This window comes from Prosopis cineraria, unplaced genomic scaffold, assembly GCF_029017545.1.
Source record: "Prosopis cineraria cultivar Desert tree isolate PC_DT_omini unplaced genomic scaffold, ASM2901754v1 PC627, whole genome shotgun sequence".
Lineage (NCBI taxonomy): Eukaryota > Viridiplantae > Streptophyta > Magnoliopsida > Fabales > Fabaceae > Prosopis > Prosopis cineraria.
The window spans coordinates 34,294-41,171 of record NW_026555952.1 but is presented as its reverse complement, the minus strand read 5'-3'; the positions used below and the strand labels follow the sequence as shown (position 1 = coordinate 41,171).

The following is a 6,878-nucleotide window of genomic DNA, read 5'->3' as shown; positions in this document are numbered from 1 at the left end:
AATTGCAATTATTTTAGAGCAAAAATACTATTTTGCCCTTTGTTTAATTTGAACTAGAAATGATGCATGAACCCTCAAAGAAACAAAACAAATGAAGCACGATTCACTATTTTTTTGTCTTCTTTCTCATTTCACCAATCATTGTGTTGTCATTGTTGATTGTTGCCGGCGTAGATGAGTGTATAAGTCGTGGGTATTGATAGATGAAGCGCAGTTTCATGATTTTTCCTCTCTTTCCTTGCACATCGCCCTTAGCCCTTACTGATCTTCTTCGTCTCTTCTTCGAGTGACATCATCTGTTTCTTAAAGCTTCTATCATTTTTGTTTAGAGGTAAGGATCTTCAATTTATTTCTCCCTCGTTGATTCGGTGCATGTGTGTCTTTTAGTTATTGAAGTTGTAATAGTCTCTCGTGTGAAGCACATATGTTTAAGTCTGCAAGTTTACTTGTTTTTTTTTTGATTCTACTGCTGATCTGAGCAAAAAATTGTTGAACCATTTTGGCCATGAAACTTTTAGAGTGAATTAGTTGTTGTACAATAATGATAGTTGACTTGTTCATATTGGACTTTTACATATGAACTGAATAAAATATGATCTAATATGAAGAAAATCTCCTATCAGATGTTAGAGTATTTGTTGTGCAAAAATAAACTTTGAGTTGTTGTGCATTTATTAAGTATAGCCTAATGATAAATTGAAATTACATGATTTTTACGTGAGAATATATGAATCTTATGTTGTGCATAGTAGATGTTGTGTACTATTTGCCTAACTTGAGCATTTTGTTAAGTTTAGTCTACTTATAAAGTAGAATCGTATGAATTTTTAATTGAGAATATATGAACCTTATGTTGTACATAGTGGGTATTGTTATACATTGTTTGCCTACTTGTGTATTTTATTAAGCCTAACCTACTGATATAAGCTAAAGGTTGCTAAACCATTAAGTTGGATGTGAAAGTTTTAAAGTGAATTAATTGTTGTACAATAGTTATGGTTGACTTGTTCATATTGGACTTTGATATGTGAATTAAATAAAATATGACTCCTAATGTGAAGAAAATATGCTATCAAAGATGTTGGAATATCTACTGTGCAAAATAAATTTTGAGTTGTTTATGTTTAACTTTAAGTTGTGTAACATAAAAGTTAGGCTTCTATATGTGAATATTTACCTAGATTAATTTGTTTATTGCAAATTAAAATAAAAGAAGATTTATCATTGTTCAAGATGTAGGGAGGCTAGACACAATGGCAAGACATGCAAGAATCCTAACCCAACATGAGAAGTAGTCACATTATTCCTTTTTAATGTATATAGGGAACTATAATTATGTATATAGAAGCATTCCCAAGTAATATTTTTTGAATAATTGGAAATCAAAGATAATTTTTTTTTGTATATGAAGAAGTAATTGTTAGATATTTTAAATATAGTGGTTAGCTTTTTGTACATATCAGACTTGAAATATCTTGTCAATTTTTATGTGGGTACTTGTTTTAGTACCTAGGCTAGTACCAACATGAAATTCTACATATCTAATGTAATTATCCTTCTTAATATTGGAAATGCATGGATTTTTTGTTGAGCATATGTGGACATCATATTGTATATAGTGGATATTGTGTCATGCATAGTCTACCTAATTTGTCATTTCTGTTGAGCCTTAGTTTGTGAAATACTGAAAATGCATAGACTTTCTGTTGAGCATGCGTGGACATCGTCTTGTACATAATGGATGTTGTGTTGTGTATGGTCTACCTAACTAATCATTTTGTTGAGCCTAGGTTAATGAAATATCCAAAATGCATGAATGAGCATGCGTGAACATAATCTGGTGCATAGCAGATGTTGTGTTGTGCATGATCTGTCTAGTCATTTTTGTTAGAACTTAAGCTAGTAAAATACTCAAAATGCATAGACTTTCTATTGAGCATGTATGGACATTGTCTTGTGCATAATGGATGTTGTGTTATGCATGATCTACCTAACTAGTCATTTTGTTGAGCCTAGGCTAGTGAAATACTCAAAATGTATGGATTTTTTGTTGAGCATGCATAGATATCGTCTTATATATAGTGGATGTTGTGTCATGCATGATTTATTCCGTTACTTTGAGGGTTTGTGTAGGTTCTAAATTCAAATCAAACAAAGGGCAAAATAATATTTTTGCTCTAAAAAAAATATTGCAATTGGAGCCTCAAGGCCTGCAGAGCAATTTCAGATTGATTTAGGCCCTAAGTACAATAAACTCTATTTTTAAAGCCCTTATTGCCATTCCCTCTACTTATATTCTGCCTCTAGGATGCAAAAATGTTTTGTACTCTGATATGGCATGATTTTGTTTCTTTCTTCACGGTTTTCTTGTGATCTTGTACTTGAAAAAAAATCCATGTAACAATATTTCAATGAGAAATCAGCCTTTTTGCCTTAACTGTATTATTAGAAATATCCAACGTAAGTAGGTTACAAACTCAAATATTCTAAGAGTGTGTTTGGATTAAAAAATTTACAACTAAGATTAGGATTCAATTAAGGTTAGCAAACTGAGGTTAAAAGAAAAGTCAGTTAATATAACGTGATTTATATTTGGATATTATTGTTTTTAAAAGTCAGTTAGATAAACTAAAATTCATTTGGACGATTTGATTTAAAAACCAGTTGAAATGTTTAATGACAAAAATAAGCATGAATTTTTTATCGTAAATATTAAATCTTAAATAAGCCTATTATATTTTTTGACTAACTAATAAGTAAAAAATATTAAACTTAAAATCACAACTTGTTATAAACTTGACTTAATTAATTAACCATGTTTATACTAGGACTCGACGAGATTTGAATTAATTAACTATTTGTTAAAACTTGACTAGTACTCAAAACACAATATACTCACTGAATAACAAAACCGTGGATGTGATTGAAGAGAAGGAGGAGGAATGAGATCATAACATATATATATATATATATATATATATTTACACGAACATACTTGAAATTGGAGACATATTCTCTGCTTTTTAGCTGTAACATACAAATATACAAACAACAGTATTGTATTTCATCTTTTCCTATCATAGGCCATTCAATGTGATGGATTCGCTGTTCTCTCTGAAACCCTATAGTGTCAATGTTAAGCCACCCTTATCCTTCTTCCTTCCTTTCCCTCCCAAGTTCCAGTCTGGTCGTACTCGCTTCATTCCTCAGTCTTCCTCCAAGCAGGTTAAGATTCGGTGTGAGTTTGAAGGGAGAGTGAATGGCACTCTTTCTGGAAACTTTGACCCCCGTTTCATTGACCGGGTATATGTATATATATATTGCTTAATCAGCTTGCCTTTCTTGGAGACATATCTCTCTGCATATAATCAAGAGGAGTCCAAGAAGCAAGCTTAGCACAAGTCCTGGAACCCAAAATACATGTTTTGATCATGTTCCAATACCTTGGGTCCTTAATTCTATTCCTCAACCATAGCGAGTAACCCTCTAGCTGAAACTCCTTATAGGCCCTGTTGGGAACCTCCACACCATCGCCCTGGCTCGTCACGATTAACTCGAACAACGTCAAGCCAATTAGCGTCACATGAGACGTAGCATCACCACCAGGTACAGCCATAGAGTGCATGCATGTGGAAGCATGCTCCGATGAAGCTCGCCGGAGATATCACCAGAATCACAAAACCTATGACCAGAAGTGGTGTCTGTAAGAAGTTCTCACATGTTTTACTGCTCCTCGCCATCTACAGTCCTATTTGTAAGAAGTTCAATATGGAGATCTTGGTGTCTCAACTGAGGTGGAAATCGACCGAGATTATGTGCCATATGTAGAGCTCGGGACGTGAAGCAAAGGAAGGTGGAGCAGATCTGGAGGTGCAGCTTGGTCACAGGAGGAAGAAAATAGCATGCACAGCAACATAAAAAAGCCAGACAGCTTGTGGGTAGATACATAAGAGGAGAGAGAAAGCATAAAAATTTAAACATCATTATGCTTGCAACGGCTTCTAACGCTGACGCTGATGCTAAAAGCCAGGTCTCTGGTCTTTCACAAAAACGCTCGTTTATGGCTAACTGAGGTTGAGATTTTTTCCTAATCCGAAAAACACAAAATGAGCATTTTATATCCTAACTTCAGTTTGGCTGATTATAACTGAAGTTGAAAGTTAATCCAAATATGTACTAAAACTCTGTCCACCACTTCCAAAAGATTAAAAAACAATGATATTCAATAACGGGTCTACCCAAGAAAGACAAACCCAAAAAGTAAAATAAAACCAACACTATCCTGTAATCATTTTAGCTAGAGTAACTCTTGCTTCAGATGTAAACAAGGTGATTAGCTGGTCGATCCATTTTGCTCACCTTTAACACTTCTATCCCCACTGCAATGGAAGAAGTGCAGAGGCTTCACACGGCCACAACTCCTGCAGAGGAATTTGTATTAATCACATCTGAATCAGAAAAACACAAAAGCACCTAAAACTATTGAGAATTTGCCAGTTGCGGTAGATCACGACTCACATCGTTAGCTAAATCACATATAACAGAGGTATTTTCATTACTTTGCACCTCATTTTCCCCTTGAACTTCCCCCACACAGTATCTACAATCACTATGGCTGTTTGAATAAAATTTATTCCGGCCATTCAATGGTAATAATGCATATGATTTAGTGTTGATTTGTAGTAATTTACTGGATCCCATATTATTACCTGCTGTCAGTTACCAATGCCCTTTTGTTGTATGTTCCTATCTTAAGCTAGGTTTACATCAAGGGAGAGAAGTCATTCATATCAGGTAGGGGAGAAAAACTGGACTCCGATGGTAAAGTTTAGCCTAGGAATTGTGTTTGGCTAGTGTTTGAGCCAACTTATCCATTCCCCAGTCAATCAAATGCAAGCCATCACCACTATAACGAGGAAACTCATGCATAATCATCACCAGCAAGCCGATTCCCTGGAATTGATTTTCATCCCTCTGTGCTGGTAAGCTTGTTTATAGGTTAGAATGAAAACAAGTAGCATTCACTTGCTAAATTGTACAAAGCAAGCATAAATTTCACTCCACATTTTTCTTACTCTCCTTTTCATCTGCCTCTTTTCAGCATAACCAAGCACAACCTTAAATTATGGATCGTCAGCAAGATTAAGTAAGTTGCGTTAAGCAAGACACCCAAATGAACGAATTTATAAACCAGATTGAAAGAACATAAAGACTCCACAAATGAAAACGCCCAAATATTTCCAATACATATGATAATTTATACAGAGAGGGGCATTATTCAGGAAGAAACAAGGGCTTACCTGCATCGGACTATCACCCGGCTAGGTTTCAAAGCTTTTGGTCCATTTCTTATTCCTCTTTTATGGGGAGAGATCTACATAACATACAAAGTCATTGAAAAAACAAATTCGACTCCAAAGAATGAAATGATAGAACAATATGCAAAATATGACACTAGAACCAATCCTGCTTAAAATATAACATTCCCATATTATATTGCTTCAAATGAAAGAAAGGGAGCTCGAAATGAATGAAGTTCCCATTAAGAGCAAGAAAAGGTAAACGAAAGTTAAATGAAAAGATTAACTTTTTTTTATGGGACAGCCATGAGCTGATAGTAGGAAAACTAAACTCAGGCAAAGCGAATTGGCGTGATGCAACCCCATGGCTATTGCTCCCTGATAAAGGCGGAGTTGAGCGTTGGAATGAATCCATCTTTTGATTCCTAACATGTCGGCCATTTTCTCTCCAGCGTTCCCAAGAATGTTAAGTCTCGTGGCCATTGCTTTTGTTAAGTACCACCAATAGGCCTTTGGAAGACAAGAAAAATGTAATTTTTATAACAAAACCATAAAAAAATTATAGATGATACCTGGGAATTGAAAACCAGACACTTCGATCAGTGAAAGTAAAGCGAGCAGGAAATGGAATAGAAAATGAGGGACAGAATCACAGGAGAAAAAAGGAATTAAAGAAGTTTAAAAAAATAAAAAAGAAAGCTTAATCGAATTTTCTTGAGGATTGGAATATAAACGAAATACTCGAACTAGTGAAGAAGAAAAATAGGGTGCAGATATAGATTAAAATTTAAGCAAAATATAAAAAAGCGGGGGAGGAACTTGAATAGAAGTTGAGAAATGAAATCCGTTAAGCATATTAAAGCCAAAGAAACAACAATGACAAATGGAGAAACAATATTCATACAATCAAAAGCAACACGTTTATATACATATTAAACTGAAAAAGAAGAGGAGGGGAAAAAAAAAAAGGGGGGGGACAATCTTACCTAGGGCCCTTAGAGCATGAAAATTTGCATTTAGGGTCCAATACAATTTAAAAATTTTCTATAGGCCTAAGGGCTTTAAGCGAAAGTATTTTTTAACAACAAAGATATACTTGCCCTCCTTCTCTCTATGAATACGCAATATAATATCTATAAATTCTTAAGATAATCTCTTGTAATGTACAATTTATTTAGTAAAAATTATTTAACTTAAAATGTACAAGTTGCACATGGTAAAGAAAACATATGTTCATAAGTGTAGAACACAATATTCACAAAATCTTAATATAATATCTTGTAATATACAATTGATCTAGTAAAAATGATTTAACTTGAAATGTACAAATTGCATAGAATGAAAGAATAACAAAATGTTATGAATGTAAAATGTAATGTTCATAAATTCTCAACATAATGTCTTATAATTGGCAACAAAATGTCCAAAAGTAAATGTATCTTTTTTTGTTAAAACATATTTTTTACTTGGGGCCTTTGGCTTGTATTCGGCCTTGAATGTAAAATTTTGCGCCATGAGGCCCCTAAGTGAGATGTTCCAAAAAAGAAGGTAAATATTCAAAGAAGGTAAAATCGGAGA

At 34.0% G+C, this 6,878-nt stretch overlaps 2 pseudogenes; both read right to left on the bottom strand.

Moving 5' to 3' along the window:
* Window positions 1-3,099: 3,099 nt before the first annotated feature.
* On the bottom strand, window positions 3,100-4,029 carry LOC129297847 (tetraspanin-6-like; annotated as a pseudogene).
* Window positions 4,030-4,333: 304 nt separating this feature from the next.
* LOC129297848 (uncharacterized) lies at window positions 4,334-5,715 on the bottom strand (annotated as a pseudogene).
* Window positions 5,716-6,878: the final 1,163 nt, after the last annotated feature.